The 19,951-nt window shown below is 38.9% G+C and overlaps 1 long non-coding RNA gene across 1 annotated transcript; it reads left to right on the top strand.

The window, feature by feature from the left end:
* Nucleotides 1-6,022, top strand: LOC121038231 (uncharacterized). Its single transcript, XR_005794254.1, has 2 exons — nucleotides 1-530; nucleotides 5,722-6,022. It is a non-coding gene; the product is annotated as an uncharacterized LOC121038231 (long non-coding RNA).
* The last annotated feature ends 13,929 nt before the right edge of the window (nucleotides 6,023-19,951 follow it).

Genomic DNA, 19,951 nt, shown 5'->3' with positions numbered 1-19,951 from the left:
CAAATAAATTCACCCAGCTTTCTCCTCACTGTGTGTTGACAAAATAATTAGAACAAGTTCATAATCATAGGAAGCAGGAGAGCCAGGCTTTGAATGTGGCAGTTTATTGCACTTTAAATCCCGGGACTTTGTTGCCTCTCCAATAAACAGAATATGCATGGCAAGGTTGTCGTTCCAGCTACATAGTTGAGCTGTAACCACTGAAACCGAAAACTTATCCTGATAAGACCACATATTTGCCTTAACTGTGTGAAAATACAAAAAAAAAAAAAAAAGGATTTTATTCGTTCCGTGACATCAGTTTCAAAGAGTGGGAACATATGCCTATTAAAGAGCATTCCTTTAATACATGGATGATGACTTCATCATCTGCTATCTGAGTTTGTTTTTTTTTTTTTTTTCAGGATCTACAGACACAGATGAAGAGACATATAGATAGAATCACATTTACGTCATACCATTGGACGGAGCATCCCTGATTTGAAGACCTGGGCTCCTGCGCACTGATCGATGGCTCCAAGGTGGCAAAGGTGTGTTTAAAGCCAAGGATGTGGGATTTGTAATAGGCCTGGCTTAGAGCTCGGTGGTTTATTCTGGATCTTTGGGCTTCGAGAAGTTGGAAGAAGTGGGGGAACTGAAAAACATCTTTTTCATCTCAGTGTTGGGACTTGAAAATTCAAAAAGGGAGTCTAAAAAAAATAACACTAACTTAATCTGTCCCCGCATAAAGCAACTGCTTGTTCTAATTGAAAGCGCTGTTGTATTCATTTTTAGAATAGGAGAAAGAACTGGCTGAGGCAATGGAGCGGCATTGAATGTCCTTCTGCATTTGGGGATACATTTGAATTATTTTTCTTTCATGGCTGGGCCTTTTCTTGGGAACAGAAATGGCAGAAAGTCTCCTTCTGCAAGGTCCTTTCACTGCTGTGTCAAAAGTCTCCTGAGCTGCCTGTAATTCTTCCTTATTTGCAGTGGAGTTGGCTTTTACCGTTTGAGTTTCAAGGCAACGTGCGGTTCTCCACCGTCTTCTTGACGGAGATCGCCCTTTCAGTGTGGGCCCTTTCAGTGCGGCAGCTCTCTATGAAGCATAACTTCAGGAGGTAGTCTCCTTTACAGGCCGTGTAAAATTTCCTTTCTACAGTATTTTCTAAAATATGTTGAGAATGTGAGGTCCTGGCAGGCTACAGACTCTACAAATCAGATTAAATAATCCCCCTGGCCAAGTGATCAGACAGGAAAAGAATTGTACAGAAAGGAAAACTCCTGACCACGCTGGCCACTGCCTTTGTTGGCTGCCTTCTGAGGGGTCCAGTTCCAATGGGCGTAAGTGCTACTTCGTGGTTATGTGGGGGAATGTTGGCCTCCTGCTCCAGGCCAAGAAGGATCACAGCAAAGCAACTTCAGCAAGTAAGTTCGCCCTTATATTTGGTCTATGGGCACCGAATCAAAGTAGGTCTAAGGTTTCATTTATCTGGATAATTAAATAAGCCTAGAAGAATATATTCAGGAAAATTTCTCCCCCCCCCCCCCCTCTTTTTCAGATGACACTCTTTGGTTTGCTCTCCTTACCTTGAAACTACCCCAATGAAAGCAACAGCTTCTGCCAAGGGAGGAGAAAAAAACCGCTTGTCTACTCTTGGCTAGTGTGTGCTTTCTGGTGGGGGAGACCACAGTGGGGGGATGTAGAACCCTTGTTCTGGGACCCACCATACATGTTCTGCTATCTGCCAGGCTTTGGGGAGTAGATCCTATCTTTTGATGCTCAGTTTCCCCATCTATACAACAAGGATCCTAATAAGAATACAATATATCCTTTCTGGTGGGGGGATTCACAAAGACTGTAAAATAGTAATTCTGATGTGCCTTGAGTCCTTAAGAGTCGGCACTGGCTTCAACTCCTCGTATGTATTATCCCACTTAATTTCTTACCTCATGAGGTAGGCCCTATTATCAGTCCCAATCATCAGAGAAGAACTTGGGGCACAGAGAGGGAAAGTCACCAGGTAGGGAAGTCCCCGAGTAGGAAAGTGCTAGCCAGGATGCCCGCTCAGGCAGGGTGCCTCTGCACACGGACCCTCCCTCCCTGCAACACTACACAGAGCTGCTTTTTCTTGGGCGTGGCCCACACGACTCCCGGGGCCTTCAGAGCACAGGGACCCATGGGCACTTAAGACCCTGAGTGCTCCTAGCTGTGCCGCAAGGTCCAGGGAGCCCTTCAGAATTGGTGAGGACCCACACTTCATCACCCGCCCCTGCAGCTCTGGGTTGGGGCATTTGAGAGGAGGTGGAACCCAGAGGCCAGAGGCCGGCCCCTGCCACGTTGCTGAGTTTACTCCTCTCTGAGCTTTTCACAGGAGCCTAAAGGGGAGATCGAGTCACTTTCCCTCTTTTTCTTGCCTACCATTTCCACATCTCACCCCCACCAGGCTACTCTTAAACATCATCAGCCAAACAAAGGAATACTCTTGTGGCTGCTATTTCAGACTCTGTGGGCGGGAGGCTTTAATAAACATGTCTCGTGTACTACTTAGACATGTTTTTTGGCTCACATCGTGTTTCAAGATGTTTCATGAATGCTCTCTTTGTAAAGCCTTTCTTCACCTTCTTGCCCCAGCTTGAGTATTTGTTCTCTCATGATGTCTTCCATATGGTGCTAGGGATTCCGCATAATTATGTACCTGTCTCAGCCAACCCTGAGACTATAATCTTCCTGAGGACAGAGATTCGGACTTGCTTATGCTATATCCTGCAACAACCAGCATAGTGTCTAACAAATGGAAACTCATGAAGAAATAGGAAAATGTAAAGCATCTATAAATCAAACTATTCTCACAAACCAAGTCAAAATATAAACGGCAGATCGGGAGAAATATCTTTGCAACATATACGACAAAGTGTTGTTATAAATAACATACAGAGTTCTTTGCGTTGAAAATAAAGGGAACAAAATGATTTTAAAATAGATAAATGGCACAAATTGTAAATTTACAGAAGGAAAAATGCAAATAAGTAAATAGTAACATGTGATAAAAATTCTAATTCTCACTAGAAACAGAAAATGTAAATGAAAGTCACTGCTTTTTAAAAAATGTATACAGGCAAATACTTAAGATGATTTATTTGCAACCAAAAAAAAAGTGGGGTGGGGGGAGGTTTATGTACAATGGGGAATGTGAAGGAGTTTGAAAGCCTATAATTAATGTGTAATTATGTAGAGTGTATTTGTCTCCTAGCACTGCCATAACCAAGTACCACAGATCGGGGGGGGGGGCGGGCTTCAACAGCAGAAGTTTGTTTTCTCACAATTCTGGGGACTAAGAACCTGAAATCAAGGTGGTAGCAGGATTGGCTTCTTCTGAGTCTTCTCTCCTTAGCTCATAAATGCCTCCTCGTCCCTATGTCCTCACATGGCCTTCCCTCTGTGCATATCTTCATCCTAATTTCCCCTTCTTACAAGGGCACCAGTCATATTCACATTAAGGCCCACCCTAATGACCTCATTTTACTTTAATGGATTCTATCTCCCTTTAGGAGAGAGTCCCTTTAAGGACTCTATCTCCAAAAACAGTTGCATTTTGAGACTGCTTCAGATTTCAAAATACAACTTTTGGGGGACACGATTTAGCCCCAACATGTACATATGTAACAGATATAGATAGATAAGCAGATAGATACTTGGTAAATAGAAACATGTTTCAGAAACAAACTAGGACAAACTCTAAATTATTAACAGTGTTTACCTGTAGGGTTGGGACAGGATGGATAAGGAGTATTTGCTATTTTTCCAATTTTAAAAGGTCTGGCATTAAGCAAGATTTGTTCCTTTTTGAGCATTTCAGGATTTTCAAATAATAACAATAAAATAATAGAAGTATCACATACAGAAAATGTATCATCAGAGACACCAGCTGAGCAGATGTTCATCAGTAGTGTTCCTAGTCCTGAGCACATAAGAAAACTACATTTCCCAGCTTCCCTTGTACTTATATTGAAGCTACGTGACTGAGTTTTGGCAAAAGGAATATTAGCAGAAGAGAAATAAGACGCTCCAAGCCTTGGTCTTAAAATATCTCCCACTATCTCCTTATTCTAACTCTTTTTCTTCTGGGAGCCTTGTTGAATGCACAGGAACTAGTAAAGCAATTCTGAGGCCACTCTTTAAGGCGGTGGAGACACTTGGTGAAGGAGGTGAGGTTCCTTAGTAACCATGTAGAGAGCTATTCAAGATGGCTGCCTGACCCATATCTACTTTTCTTTGTGTTAAGTGACTGTGTTTCGGGCTATCTGTTCCAATAATTGGCACTAATTACTTTGACAAATATATTACCCAAATTACCCTTTTCTTTAAAGTAAATTTACTGTAATAAAGTGAAAAATATACATACCCTTTAAACTAGAAATCACCTGGGGCGCCTGGGTGGCGCAGTCGGTTAAGCGTCCGACTTCAGCCAGGTCACTATCTCGCGGTCTGTGAGTTCGAGCCCCGCGTCAGGCTCTGGGCTGATGGCTCAGAGCCTGGAGCCTGTTTCCGATTCTGTGTCTCCCTCTCTCTCTGCCCCTCCCCCGTTCATGCTCTGTCTCTCTCTGTCGCAAAAATAAATAAACGTTGAAAAAAAAAATTAAAAAAAAAATAAACTAGAAATCACCCTTCTAGGAAACAAACTTTTATAACTGAAAGCACGAGAATACAAAAATATGCTTGTAAGATATGTTTGCAATGGGAAAAAAAGTCAAGTATATTTTCATCTGTAGGGAAATGCTTAAATAATGATACATGGATTTATTAAACCTTACGTAGTAAAGGAATGATTTAGCTGTATATACTGACCTGGAAAGATGCCTATCAATAAAGTTATTCACATAACAAACTTGGAAGTAAATGTAGCATGATTTGTTATTATTAAAATTGCATTGGGGCACCTGTGTGGCTCAGTCCATTAAGCATTCGACTCGATTTTGGCTCAGGTCATGATCTCACAGTCCGTGAGTTCGAGCCCCACATGGGCTCACTGCTGTCCGTGCAGAGCCCACTTTGGATCTTCTGACCCCTTCTCTCTCTGTATCTCACCCACTCACAATCTTCCTCTCTCAAAAATAAATAAACATAAATAAATAAATTCTCTCCCTCTGCCCTTACCCCACCTGTGCATGCTCTCTTTCTGTCTGTCTCTCTCTCTCTTAAGTGTATGTGTGTGTGTGTGTGTGTGTGTGTGTGTGTGTGTGTGTGTATATATATATATATATATATATATATATATATATATATATACATACATATGGCACCTGGGTGGCTCAGTCAGCTAAGCAGCTGACCTTTGGTTTTGGCTTAGGTCATGATCTCAAGGTTTGTGAGTTTGAGCCCCATGTTGGGCTTTGCACTGACAGTGCACAACCTGCTTGGGATTCTCTCTGTCTCTCTCTCTGCCCCTCCCATACTCTCTCTCTCTCTCCCTCAAAATAAATAAATAAACTTAAAAAATAAATAAAATGATACAGTAGGATATGACAAACTTAAGGAAAAATTGGGAGGAATAATGTATGCAACTTTATAGTAGCTAATTGTTACCATTTTGATAGATTTCCAAAATAGCCCCAATTCTTCACCTGTCTCTTATCCATAGTCTTTGAAACACAACTTTGCAGGTTTTCCCATCAGGACATAGAGTCCATTTCCCTATTTCTTAAGTCTGGATTAATATTGGAATTTACTCTGAACTCTAGAAAATGGTGGTGACTGCAACATGCTGGTTTCAAGCTTTGGACTCAAGAGGCCTTGCACACAACTATTCTTCTTTTTTCTCCCTTCCCTCTGCTCCTACCATGAGAACAAGCTGAAGCCAGCATCCTGGAAGAGATCAGCCAAGATCAGCAAAGCTGACTAGGGATGGACAAGCAAACCCCGCTGAGAAGAGAGCATTGCCTGGCTACCCTGGACATTCTTCCCTCTCTCTTTCTTTCCCTCCCTCTCTTTCTTCTCTTTTTTCTCTCTTTTTCAATAAAGATATGGTTTTCTTTAAATTGCCATAAGTGGTGTATGCAGTAGCTCATCACATCTACCAGGATTAGGCCTGAAGCAACTGAGATTAGGCAAAACGCTTCTTAGTTCTGGCAACCTACAATGCAAACAGACCCTTCATGAAGCCAGTGCAGCCAGAAAGTAGTGTAAAAATTTTCCTAACAAAACAAAAATTATTCTCCCAATAAAAGAGCTGCTTGGTACGCAGTCTACTTTTTCATGCGTTAGGTTTTACCTAGTTGTATTATTTCAAATGGAAATATATTTATTTCCCTTTTCTTCTCTGGTGCCAATGAGATGTGTGCACATGTTTTTGTTCTTGCCTGCAGCATCCGTGGTCAACTGACCCTCTGTCTCTGGATACAAAGGGAATGAAGAGATGAAAGGCTTTTTATCTGAGGCTTCAAGGAGCATCCTGGTGGGGATATCATAAAATTTCATTGAGATGGCCACAGTTTCACATAAGTGGTCCTCACCAAGATGAGAAATTGTCATGGATGATACTACAACAAAAAGACAAATGACTGGTCCAAGGAATGTTTCACGTGGAAAGAATATTTTTAGAAGGGAAGAGTTAATTTCATAAGAAGGTGATATATAAAGCTAAGAGGAAAGCTGATGGTTTTACTGTCATTGTATTAAACTGTAAGTGTGTTAAATAATATCTCAGAATTCCTTTAGGTGACAATTAGCAGATCCCTTCCCAGAGATAATGGAAACCAGCAGTGGATTTTAGCAAGATATTGGTATGGAAAATAGACATGCTGAATGGTTCCCAAACACCCCTGGGGTGGAGGAACAATATTAACTGTAAAATAGCCAAATTAAAAATCATTTAAAGGCAGATTTCAATATGGTATTTTCCTTTTCAATAGAAAGCATGAAATTGTATTAAGCCTCCTTTTGATTATTCAAAACAGCGAAATAAGGATCTTTGCTTTGGTACAGCAGTGGGTTTGCCGAGCAGAAGCCTTCATTTGCCGCTACATTTCCTTGCATCATGACATAATTGTCCCCTTGTACTCCAGTTATGCCATGGGTATTGAAGTATGCTGGGCCGTTGAGCTAATCCTTAGTTTTAACACAGCGTTATGCTTAGAGAAAGATTCACAAATATTTTGAGTGAAGAAGGAAGCTTCAAACAGGATAATTAAAATCACCTGAAACTCTTACAAGGGAATTCGCTAAACATATAGTGCATTCAGTTAATGTCTAACCTCGCGAGTAATCAGGAAATGCACATTAAATCACCGAAGAGACAGCACTCTTCACCTATCACATACTGCAGTGAATTGTAAATTGCTACAACCTTTCTAGAAAGCAATTTGGCAAAATCCATCAAGAGCCCTGAAAGAGTTCATACCCTTTGTCAGGATAATAACATCCAAGAATCTATTCTAAGAAAATAATCAAAGATTCAAAGTTTTTTTGTATACAACAATATTAGTTGTGGCACTATTTAAAACTGTAAAAATATTAAGACTTGTGAAATCTTAATTTCTGAAAATAGAAAGTAGCTAAATTATCTACATGTCTCTGATTAAATGCTGTGGAGCCAATATAATCACGTGCTTGAGGAACACATAATGGCATGTAGACAGGTACAAGTTTTGTAGTGTGTGTGTGTGTGTGTGTGTGTGTGTGTGTGTGTGTGACAGAGAGTGAGACAGAGAGAGAAATTGAGAAAGAGAGATTGAGAAAGAGAGAGAGGTAGGCATGGGAAGGAAGAGGGATGGAGGGAAAGAAAGAAAGAGTAATGTTTAGAAAACTTCTGGTATAACCAAAAAACCCGCATATGTGTAATATATAAGCAAAAATATATATAATGCATGATAGAGCAAGAAGTAAATTTTGCCACACTGGAATTAAAATAAAAACATAAAAATAATAAAACTACAGAAAAAATTAAATTTTGCAGAAAGGGCAGGAAAGGGACAAAATATGGAGTAATTAAGCACAAGCATTAGTGTTTCACTTGGGGGTAGCTTTGAATGGATGTGGTAAGTCCTGTGTGTCGGGGGTAGGAATAAACCACAAGACTGAACATGGCTAAATGTCAAATTGGAGAAATTCACCTACAGAGGGGAATTGCTAAGGGGCTCTCCACTCCTCCACTCCTTAGAGGGGCTCCTAGGTGGCTCAGTCCGCTAAGCGGCAGACTTCGGCTCAGGTCAGGATCCTGTGGTCTGTGAGCTCAAGCCCCACAGAGCTCAAGCCTCTGTGCTGGCAGCTCAGAGCCTGGATCCTGCTTCGGATTCTGTGTCTCCTTCTCTCTCTGTCCCTCCCCAACTCGATCTCTGTCTCTCTGTCGCTGTCTCTCGCTCTCTCCCTCCCAAAAATAAATAAACATTAAAAAACAAACACACTCCTTAGAGAGATGGCGGGTGCATGTGCATCTTGTCTTTGACTCTGGGCAAAGAAGAAAAAGAGTGAGAAAAAATACTTTCTTAGAGGGTATAAGCTATGCTTTACACTTGAAGTTGAGGCCTGGATTAACATTACCAGATGGTGTCTAAACTCTCAAGACAGAAACTTGGTTGAAGTGTCATACTTTGGCAGGGACCTCAGAGGTCTGTGTTTTATTTGCCTTCTCTTCATCCTATTGGTGAGGGAGGGTTTCCTGTCCTAAGGGTATGAGGATGGCTGAAAACTGGGCATGCAACACTGGACAGAGAAGATGGCAGAAGTTTGTTAATCATATATACTCACAGCCTGGGGGAGGAGGACCCTGTGTCATGCGGGGTCACACATGGTTGCACTCGCAAACAGTGAAAACAAGGGCTGTGAGAGTCAATCTCTGTAGTATTAAGAGGCTATGGTGACTTCCATCTCCTGTGAAAGGATGTGACTGGCTTGTTTGCGTAATTATGTAGCCTGTCAGGAAACTAAAACCTGCTACTTGGGAATAAGCAGGCACTGTGCATGGTCTCCATGACAAGTAGGGTTGCTTGATAAGTAGGGAATTTTAGAGGAGTAGAGGAGGGAAGGAGACTTATGCTTAGACCGTTTAAGGCCCTCCAGTTGTCAGATGTCAATGCAGCACATAGTACTGAATCATAATCTCAGGCCTTAACCAAATGCAGAGGAAGTAATGCAAATCCTCTCTGGAGAAATGCAGTTAACAAATTGCAGGGAATTCCCACAGCTGACATTCCAGGAAGTATCCCTAGACATGTAGGAGAAACCAAGCTGTCTGAGTGAAAACTATAGCATCAGACATTTAGTCACCAGATGTTAGAATTATCTGATAAAAATAAAGCAATATGTTTGACATGTCTTAAAAAAAGATAGTATAAAATTAAGGCATAAAAAAAAAAAAAAAAAACAGAGAGAAACCACCAAAATCCATGAGATTTGATAAATAAAATAATAGAGGTTCTAGAAATGAAATTAGAAACTGAAAGAACTGATCACACAGCAAATTAGAAATAGTTGTAGAAAGAATTAGCGAATGGGAAGAACTATCTGAAAAAATAAGAGATTAAAAGACTTGTATGATAGAACAAAACACCCCAATGAAGTCCAGTCAGTGTTTCAGGATATAACAGAAAGAATGAGAATACAGAAATATTTAAACGTATAAACGATGAAAGACAGTGGATCATAGAATCAGGAAGTTCAATGAGTCACAAGCAAGAAAAAAAGGATTAAAAAAAGAAACAAACAAAGAAAAAGTGGTCAACACAAGCCAGACAGAATTTTAAGCAATTTATATATATCAAGTATTTATCCTCACATCGTGTTAGGCAATTGAGGCACAGAAAACTTAAATAATATGCCTAAATTTTCATAATTGGGAAATTATAGGGCAATTTGGATCCTGAATTCATGCTCTTAGCCACTATATGATACTACCTCTTGAAGAGAGGCTCACGTAAGTACATCATAATGACATGACAAAACACCAAAGACAATGAGATCTTTTTTTATTAATGTTTACTTTTGTTTTTGAGAGACAGAGAGAGACAGAGAGCAAGTGGGGGAGGGACAGAGAGAGAGAGAGGGAGACACAGAATCCAAAACAAATCAATACCCAAAACTCTGTTGTGTTTGTATATACTAATAACAAATTATCAGAAAGGGAAATTATAAAAAACAGTTCCATTTATAAATGCATGAAAAAATAAAATCCTGGGAATAAATTCAACCAAGGAGGTGAAATACCTGTATACTGAAAACTATAAGACATTAATTAAAGAAATTGGTAAAGACACAAATTAATGGAAAGATATTTAAAAATTAATATTAATTAATAATTACTATTGTTAAAGTGTCCATACTACTAAAGGCAGTATACAGATTCAATGCAATCCCTAAAGTTCCAATGATCTTTTTCAAAGAAATGGAATAATCCTGAAATTTGTATGAACCACAGAAGACTTCAATAGTCAAAGCAACCTTGAGAAAGAAGACCAAAGCTGGAGGCACCACTGCCTTGATATCAAACTATATTACAAAGCTATGGTAATCAAGACAGGATAGTATTGTTATGAAAGCAGACCCATAGATCAATAGAACAGAATGGAGAGCCCAGAAATAAATACACATGTATATGGTCACCTAATTTATGACAAAGGAGCCAAGAATATACAATGGAGAAAGGACAGTGTTTTCAATAAATGGTGTTGGGAAAACTGGATAGCCACATGCAAATTAATGAAACTGGCTCACTATCTGACACCATACACAAAAATTAACTCAAGATGGATTAAAGAGTTAAATGTAAGACCTGAAACCATAAAACTCCTAGAAGAAAATACAGAAGATGAGCTCCTTGACACAGGTCTTGGCAATGATTTTTTAAATTCAAAACCCAAAGCAAAACCAACAGAAATAAAGATAAGAAGTAAGATTACATCAAACTAAAAAGCTTCTGCACTAACCATCAGCAAAATGAGAAGGCAACATACTGAATGGGAGAAAATAATTGTAAATCATATATCTGACAAAGGGCTAATATCCAAAATATATAAATAACTCATATAATAGCAAAAACAAAAAACAACCAATCCAATTAAAAATTTTGCAGAAGTTTTGAGTAGACCATTTTCCAAAGAAGACATAGAGATGGCCAATAGAGACATGAAAAGATTCATAATATCACCAATTATCAGTGAAAAGCAAATCAAAACCACGTAAGATATCACCTCACTCCTGTTAGAATGGCTGTTACCAAAAAGACCAGAGGAGTGCCTGGGTGGTTCAGTCAGTTAAGCGTCTGACTCTTGATCTCAGCTCAGGTCTTGCTATCGGGGTCTAGAGTTCAAGCCCTGCCTTGGGCTCCATGCTGGGGATGGAGCTTACTTAAAAAAAAGAAAAAAGACAACAAATAAGTGTTGGCATGGATGTGGAGAAAAGGGAACCCTTGTACACTAGTGGGAATGTAAATTGGTGCAGTCATCATGGAAATCAGTATGGTGGGTCCTCAAAAGATGAAAAATAGAACTATTATATGATTCCAAAATACTTTTGGGTATTTATCAAGAAAATGAAAACAGTAACTCAAAAAGACATATATTCACCCTCCTGTTCATAGCAGCCTTATTTACAACAACCAAGACATGGAAACAACCTAAATGTCCATCGGTGAATGAAGAGTTAAATAAATGTTATATGTATACACACATACACACACACACACACACACACACACAGATATATACATATATATGTATGTACACACATATACACACATACATATACGCATACATCTATATACATACATCTATACGTATATCTATATACATACACACATATATACATATATATATAATATAGGGAATGTTAGTCATAAATAAGAATGAAATGTTGCCATTTGCAATAACATGGTGGGCATTGTGCTAAGCACTATAAGTCAGACAGAAAAAGACAAATACTGTATGATGCCTCTTATATGTGAAATATAAACAACAACAACAAATCAAGTTCATAGATAAAGAGAAAAAATTGGTGGTTAGCAGATGTGTAGGGTAGGGTGTGGGAAAAATGGGTGAGCTGGGTTTTTTCTTTTAGCTTAAATATATTGAATAAAAATTTTAGAAAATTAATTGGCTATTTATAATTCTTACTTTTCAATCTGTTTTCTGAAAATTCTACAACCATCTTATGACCTGGCATTTAGTGTTGCCCTGAGAAATATAAGGATCATTGTCTTCACGCATTTTTACTTTATTTCCCCATGACTACTAGGCAATCTCCTTTTTTTTTTTAATCTTTGGAATTAAAAATAAGTAACCTGGATGAGGCCAAGTGATGAGCACTTGAGATAAAACTTGCTTGAAGATTTGCACCGTAGTGTGCCTATTTTTGTCTGGAGACTTTTCTTCAATTATATCTCTGATTATAGGTTCTATGTCTACTGTCACAGTTTGCTATTTTCTTATTTGAATTTTTGTAATACAATTATATGTATTTTATGCCCTCATTTTTATTTTCCTTACATAATTACTTCATCTTGATCTTTTTCTTCCCTGGATTCTTAAAGAGATTCAACAGTGTGTCTTCTACCACAGTGATTTTCTGCAGCACGGATTCTACTGTCTAGTGTCCAATTGGAGAGTTTTATTCAGTTCTCACAATTTTAGTTTTCTTGTAGTTCTTCCTTTTCTTACCCCTTTCATTTCATTTGGTTGTATTTTCATTCAGTTGGTCTGGGGTAGATTTTTGCTTCTATTTCCAAGAGGCTGTTGCTTCTGTATCATACTGAGCAGTCACACTTTTTCTAGATTATTCTTCTGACTTCTTTAATAAATGAGTAGACATGTTCTCCTCCTAAATTCATAGAACTGTATTTTCTTTCCCTTACCTCATTGTAATTTAAATATGCTCATTTTTTTTCACTTTCTCATTCCTGTAGAAAAAAAAATCTAGTTTTCCTCTTGTAATGAATTATCAACAGAGAATTCAAATGTTTTTGACTTAATTCACTGTCACAGGTATACAGAATTCTGTTCTTAAATGTCTAGCTAACTGAGAATTTACACACCCACTGCTACCTTTATTGCTATAACATACTTCTATTACTACTGGCATTTCTTCTTCTAAAGTTAAGACCATTACTTAATAAGCTCAGTATGCACCAATCATTATGCTATACATTTCATACATGTATTGTTTACTTAAATTCGCAAACATATGTTGCTAGTAGAAGTATTTTTCTACAATATTGATGATAAAATTGAGCCCTATGTAGCAGGTAACTACTGAACTATTATTTTTCCCTCTTATTTTCATGTTACCTTTTCTGGCCCCCAATTCTAGCTGATTGGGTTTGTTGAATCATATAGATATCTTGCCAGGACTGAAATAAAAACCAAAATTCTCTGGCATTTATTTTGTTTCAATTATCTAAACTAATTAAAGACAATTATGTTAGGAGCAAAAAAAAAAAAATCAGAATAAAGAGGTACTTTTGAGGTAAAAGTAAGATTAGGAATGGGAAGGTTTGTTCAGGAACTAGAAAAAGATTTTCGTGGGATAGGAAATAAAAAAGAGGTAGGAAAAAAGGAAAATAAGAGAAGCAGGGGAGCATATCTCCTTGATTAGAATCTTATAAACTTGGCAAGATTCCAGAGCGGGACCAACTAAGTGAGGTGTTCATGGAGATGGACCGCAGACAGGTCCATAGGGTGTCCTTTGTCCTATTACTGTGCCAATACAGCAGATCAATTCCTCGGTCTTTAGGCATGGAGCAATGTCAGGAGAAAGCTAACAGACCTAAAACTGTCAGGCAAACAGGAGGCAGGGACCTTAACCACAGTGCCCCAGCACAGAAACAATGATGGGCATGTCAGCACATCAGATATGTATGCTATGTATATATCTAGAAGAATTGTGGAGTAATAAGTTAATTCCAAGTTTAACTTTTGAGAAACTGCCAAACTGTTTTCCATGGTGACTGCACTATTTTACATTCCTACCAGCATGGCATAAAGGGTCCAGTTTCTCCACATTGTTGCCAACATTTATTTTCCATTAGAAAAATTTATAAGACGCCCTAGTGGGTATGAAATGATACCTCATTGTGGTTTTGATTTTCATTTTCCTAGCGACTAATGATATTGAACATCTTTTTGTGTGCTTGTTGGCCATTTGTAGATCTTCTTTGGAGAAAGGTCTGTTCAAGTCATTTGCCCATCTTAAAATTAGGTTGTTTGCCTTTTTTGTTGTTGAGTTGCAAGAGTTCTTTATGTATTCTGGACACTAGACCCTTACCAGATATGATTCATAAATTTCTTCTCCCATTCTGACTTTGGCTTTCTTGGTAATGTCCTTTGACTAACAAAGTTTTGAATTTTGATGAGGCCCAATGTATCTTTCTTTTTTGTTTTCATGTCTTTGGTGACACATCCAGCCTGTCTCATTTTTAAACTCTAGAAGTGATGCCATGACTCTGTTTTTTTAAGTAATTTTTAAAATATTTATTAATTCTTGTGAAAGAGAGAGAGAGCATGCAAATGGGGGAGCAGCAAAAACAGAGGGAGAGAGAGAATCCCAAGGAGGCTCCAGCCACGCTGTCAGTGCAGAGCCCAATGTGGGGCTAGATCTCACAAGCTGTAAGATCATGACCTGGGTTAAAATCAAGAGTTGGACGCTTAACTGACTGAGCCATTCAGGCACCCTGACTCTGTCTTTTTAACTTAGACATTCTAAAAGCATTTCCTCTTTGGGCTAAGTGATTTGTACTTTGCATTAAAAGTAATGGAACTTCTTATTCTCTTTGATGGAAACAGTTACTTACTTCTGGTGACAAACCTGAAGACAGGTATCCTGCTGTATAGTTTAATGACTCCTTCTGGCAGTAAATTAGAAATGACTATTTTCTCACTTCATTGTCACTATCACATAGGCTTTGCTCTGCTGATAGAGACAATACGCTATGGGATATCAAACAGGAAATGCATAATTCTGCAGAAGAAAATGAAGACTCATGTAGCATCACACTGGAATTAAATTTTGAAGGACAAATATTTGGCAACGTAGGCCAAGTTTGGAAGGAGAGGTGAGGAAGATCTTCATCTTATAATGACCTGATCCAAGCAGTGAAAGTTGCTTCTCTTTAATGTGTGTGATTCTTTCCAACTTTGTTTTTCTGGAATGATATAAGAATCACGCTTATGAATGAGGAAGAGCAATCCAAGGGGCCAGCCTGAGAAAAGGAAAGGTGCAGTAGCAGTAACATTCATTTCACTCATTTTAATAACTATTCCTGGGTATCTACTATGTCTCAGACACCTCGCCAGGAGCTGGGGATGCTACTGTGAACAAGACAGACAAGGTCCTTCCTGTTATGGAGCTTGCATCTAGACTGCAAGACAGACGGTAATCAAGTAACAAGAACACACACTAATTCCAGATAAGAAATAAATAAAAGAGGGGCACCTGGGTGGCTCAGTCGGTTAAGCGTCTGACGTCAGCTCGGGTCATGATATCACGGTCCATGAGTTCGAGCCCCGCGTCAGGCTCTGTGCTGACCGCTCAGAGCCTGGAGCCTGTTTCAGATTCTGTGTCTCCCTCTCTCTCTGCCCCTCCCCTGTTCATATTCTGTCTCTCTCTGTCTCAAAAATAAATAAACGTTAAAAAAAATAAAAAAGAAAGAAAGAAAAGATAACTTGATAATGTGATGTGATCTATCACTAGTTTTTGGAATTTCTTCTTATTTATTTTTTAAATAAACTTATTTTCTAATTGAAGTATAATTGATAACACAATGTTAGATTAGGTTCAAGTGCACAACATAGTGACTGGACATCTCTATATGTTATGCTCTGCTCACCACAAGTGTAGCTGCCATCTGTCACCATACAAGGCTATTACAATACCACTGACTATATTCCCTATGGTTTACTTTTTATCCCTGTGACTTATTCACGACATAACTGGAAGCCTGTATCTTCCACTCCCCTTCACCCATTTCACACATTTTAATAACGCGATCAATGAAACCCTCTGTGAAGAGGTGATATTTGAGCTGAGGTTTGGGTAACAAAAAGGAGCCAGCTGTGTGTGGGGATCTGAGAGAAGGGGACAAAAAAAGCAGAGGCCGTGACTGGGGAGAGAGCTGGGGAAGGCCGCTGGAACTGGCTGTGGAGACAAAACATTTGGGGATGAGGTTGGTTAGGCAGGTGGGGGCTGGAAGTTTTAGAACTTTGCAGTGTCAGCTGTGGCTGGGAGGGAAGCTGGTGTCTGCAATGGCCCTGGAAGGCAAGTCCAAGGACAGCTGAGACAAGGGGGTAGGAGTAGACTGTCACCACATTCTCCCAGAGAAGTGACAGGCCAATAGCATTCATGTCCTGAGTGCATATCCGCCAGAAGGGAAGTTGCAAGAAGATGCTCAGAAGAGCCTAATAAGGGTCAGGTGGGAACCAAAGTCCCTTGTGAGCTTTATCGCCTAATACAGAGTATAATTTCTCCTGTAGAATAGTGGTGGAGTCTCTAGAATATATACTTTAGGCGGGGGTCGGGGGGAAGGCTTTGCTTCATTCATAGCTTATATTCCCGGTACCCAGGACAGTGCCTGACATATTAATATTTTGACAAATAAATATGCATCAAATTAATGAATAAAACAATGAGAGTAGCAAGGATCTTGGATTTTTCTTATTACTAATGTGACCTGGGAACATAAGAGTTAATATCATTTTTGAAATGGAGAGTTTTCTTTAATTCAGCTACATAGTTCCCGATTGCCAATGTGTGTGTACAACATAGACAAATGTTTCTTTCTATCCAGGCATAACTTATCAGTGTCAGTTAACACAAAGCCACATTGCTGAGATAATTTTCAAGAGAATTTTTCCTTAGTGATAGTGAAAATCTGAAAACCAGAGTTTATCAATTTCAAGACTTTGTTAAAATGCATCAAAATCTAAGTTTAGTTTTGGTATGACTATTAATTAAAACTTCCATCTGAGCAAGTAATGTTTCCCCTGTTAAGCATGATTGAATTAGGCAATGTAAGGAAAGCACTTAAAACATAATAAGAATGTCGCTTGGTAGTTTATTAAGCTTTTGGCTCTGATATGCAGCCCAGAGAAGTCATTCTCTGTCTTCATGGATGAAAAGGCAGAAACTGACAGAATTTATGAGCATGAAAAAGTATGTGTCCTGCTTTGGGAAAGACCAGTTACTTTATCCAATACAGTATCTATTACTTTCAGTAGGTTGGAGATGATGTAGCTATAAATACTCAGCCCTCTGTTGTCTTCCCTGGCCTCTCCTGCCCGCATGTGACACAGAAGGAAGTAAAGATCATCTCCACCCTTGGGTGCCTGGGTGGTTCAGTCAGTTAAGGGTTGGACTCTTGATTTCAGCTCAGGTCATGATCTCACGGTTCGTGAGTTTGAGCTCCACATGGGAGCTCTCTCTCTCTCTCTCCCCTTCCCCATGTTCTATTTCAAACTAAATAAATAAAAAAACTTAAATAAAAGGATCATCTCCATTCTTGACCTAAAAGTTGCATGTCCAAACCACTAAGAAACACTTACATTATTGTTCAACAAGAGTATGCTTATAGGTTTTTAGCACTTCTTCCTTTAGCCAGATTGCTTACAAAATCACATGCTGTCAAAAACAAACAAAAAAATCTGTTAATGATGGTCTTTAAAAGGTTCATAGTATTTGTCTGGCATAACTAATATTAACTATGAGTCCACTCAGAAAACCATATATTTTTGATCTTTTACAAGTAATTCCTATTTATTCTTTTTATTCATGCAGACGGTCATGTCATACAAATGAACCTCAAATAAATCTTGGTTGATAACAGTAATGATGCCAGTCTTATTATATAAAGTGCTATATGACAATTAAGATGGAAACTATAGAATCCTATTGTGACAAAGTAGGTGTTTGGAAACATTTATACACAGTAAAAAGAAGAATTTTCAGCTTAAATCGAGCGCTGAAATTGGTATAGAAATGTTCAACATTTTAAGACTTTTTCTTTTGTAATAATAAATATGGTACCTATTACATTATTTCTCTTTGGACACAGTAGCAGTATGAATCCTGATGAAGTCAAGAAAATACATAATAATTGTAGATAGGAAAACAGGAAAGACTTACTGTTAGCAAATCTGCATTGAGAAAAAAAAGGTAGTAGTGTAATTCCTTATTCTAAATTTTAATGTTGGGGTAAAAAGTTATCACCTGTCAAAATGTATTTGAGTATGTCCAATTCTCTCTACTTCCATAGCTAAAAGCCTCCCCCCAAGCTACTACCACCTCTGTGGCAACAACCTTTTAATGGGTCCTCCCTCCACTCTTGTCTCATCCATTCTCCAAAAGCAACCATAGTGAGTTTTAAAATTTTTTTAACATTTATTTATTTTTGAGAAACAGAGACAGAGCATGAGCAGAGGAGGGGCAGAGAGAGAAGGAGACACAGAATCCCAAGCAGGCTCCAGGCTCTGAGCTGTCAGCACAGAGCCCGACACGGGGCTCAAACTTACGGACTGTGAGATCATGACCTGAGCCGAAGTGGGACGCTGAAACTGACTGAACCACCCAGGAGCCCCACCCATACTGAGTTTTAAAACATAGTTTGGAGGAAGTCACTTTCCTGCTTAAAACTCCTGCAAAATGTCCCCTTCACAACAGATACAAACTCAAATTCCTGCCCCTGGTCCAGAAGGTGTCACCTGTTCTGTCCTCTGGTGACCCTTCTTAGACCCTGCTGGTGTCTCTCTTGCTCAACAATGCCAGTCAGTTACCTTCTTCTAATCCTAACACAGAGCAAATTCTTGCATGCCTCAGGAACTTTGCACTCGTTGTCACCTCTGCCTGGAAGCTTCTTCTTCCACCCAGAGCTTTTCAGGATGGCCTGTTTTCCTCCATTTCGGTCTTTGCTTAAACATCAGTGCTGCAGAGGCTTCTTCACCCTGAGATATTTTTTATCACGGCCATATTGCTACTTGATGCACTTCTTGTTTCTTAAACCTGTTTGCTTGTTTGCCTTGTGACACACATACTCCATAAGCATAGGAACATAGCATCTCCTTATTCACCTTTTAAAGACTGCAAGACCCGTAGTGATATGCCCAATTTAATGCCCAATATTGGGGAATTGTGTCTTCTCTGTATTTAGTCTTGTCAGTCTTGCTGTCTAGCAAGTTGGAGTTTTATCAATTTTTTTTTTGAAGAACCAGCTTTTTGTTTCAATGATTTTCTCTATTATATTCTTATTTTCAATGTCATTGGTTTCTGCTCTTGTGTGTATTCTTTCCTCTTACTTTCATTGGATTTATTTTGCTCTCCATTTTTCTAGTTTGTCAGTAGGAACTTAGGTTATTAAGGAGATCTTTCCCCCTTTTTAATGTAAACATTTACTGCTATAAATTTACCTCTTGTCATGGCTCAAATTGCATCCCATATATTTTGATAATTTTGTTTTCCTTTCCTTTTTGTTAATGGTTATATATTTATTTTGAGAGAGTGAGAGAGGGGTGGGGAGGAGGGGCAGAGAGGAGAGAGAGAATCCCAGGCAGGCTCCATGCTGTCTGCACAGAGCCCAGCGCGGTGCTTGAACTCAGGCACCATGAGGTCATGACCTGAGCCAAGATCAAGAGTTAGACGCTTAACCTATTGAGCCGCCCAGACACCCATTCATTTTCATTCCATTCTATGTATTTTAAATTTCTTTTGAGACTTCTTTAACCTTGAAATATTTGGCAGTGTGTCTTTAATTTTCCTGTGTTTAGAAATTTTCCTGTCTTTCTAGTTCTTCATTTCTATGTTTATTCTACTATGATAGAGAACATTCTCTGTATTATTTCAATTTATTTAAATTTGAGGTTCATTTAATGGTCCGTATGTTCTATCACGGTTGATGTCCCATGGGCTCTTGAAAAAAGATACGTAGTCAGCTGTTTTGGTGAAGTGTTCTGTATATTTCGTTTAGATGCTGTTGGCTGATTGCATTGTTCAGATAATCTA

Source organism: Herpailurus yagouaroundi, unplaced genomic scaffold, assembly GCF_014898765.1.
Source record: "Herpailurus yagouaroundi ecotype Mexico unplaced genomic scaffold, PumYag 165, whole genome shotgun sequence".
Taxonomy (NCBI): Eukaryota; Metazoa; Chordata; class Mammalia; order Carnivora; family Felidae; genus Herpailurus; species Herpailurus yagouaroundi.
This window is presented reverse-complemented; position numbering and strand designations above follow the sequence as displayed.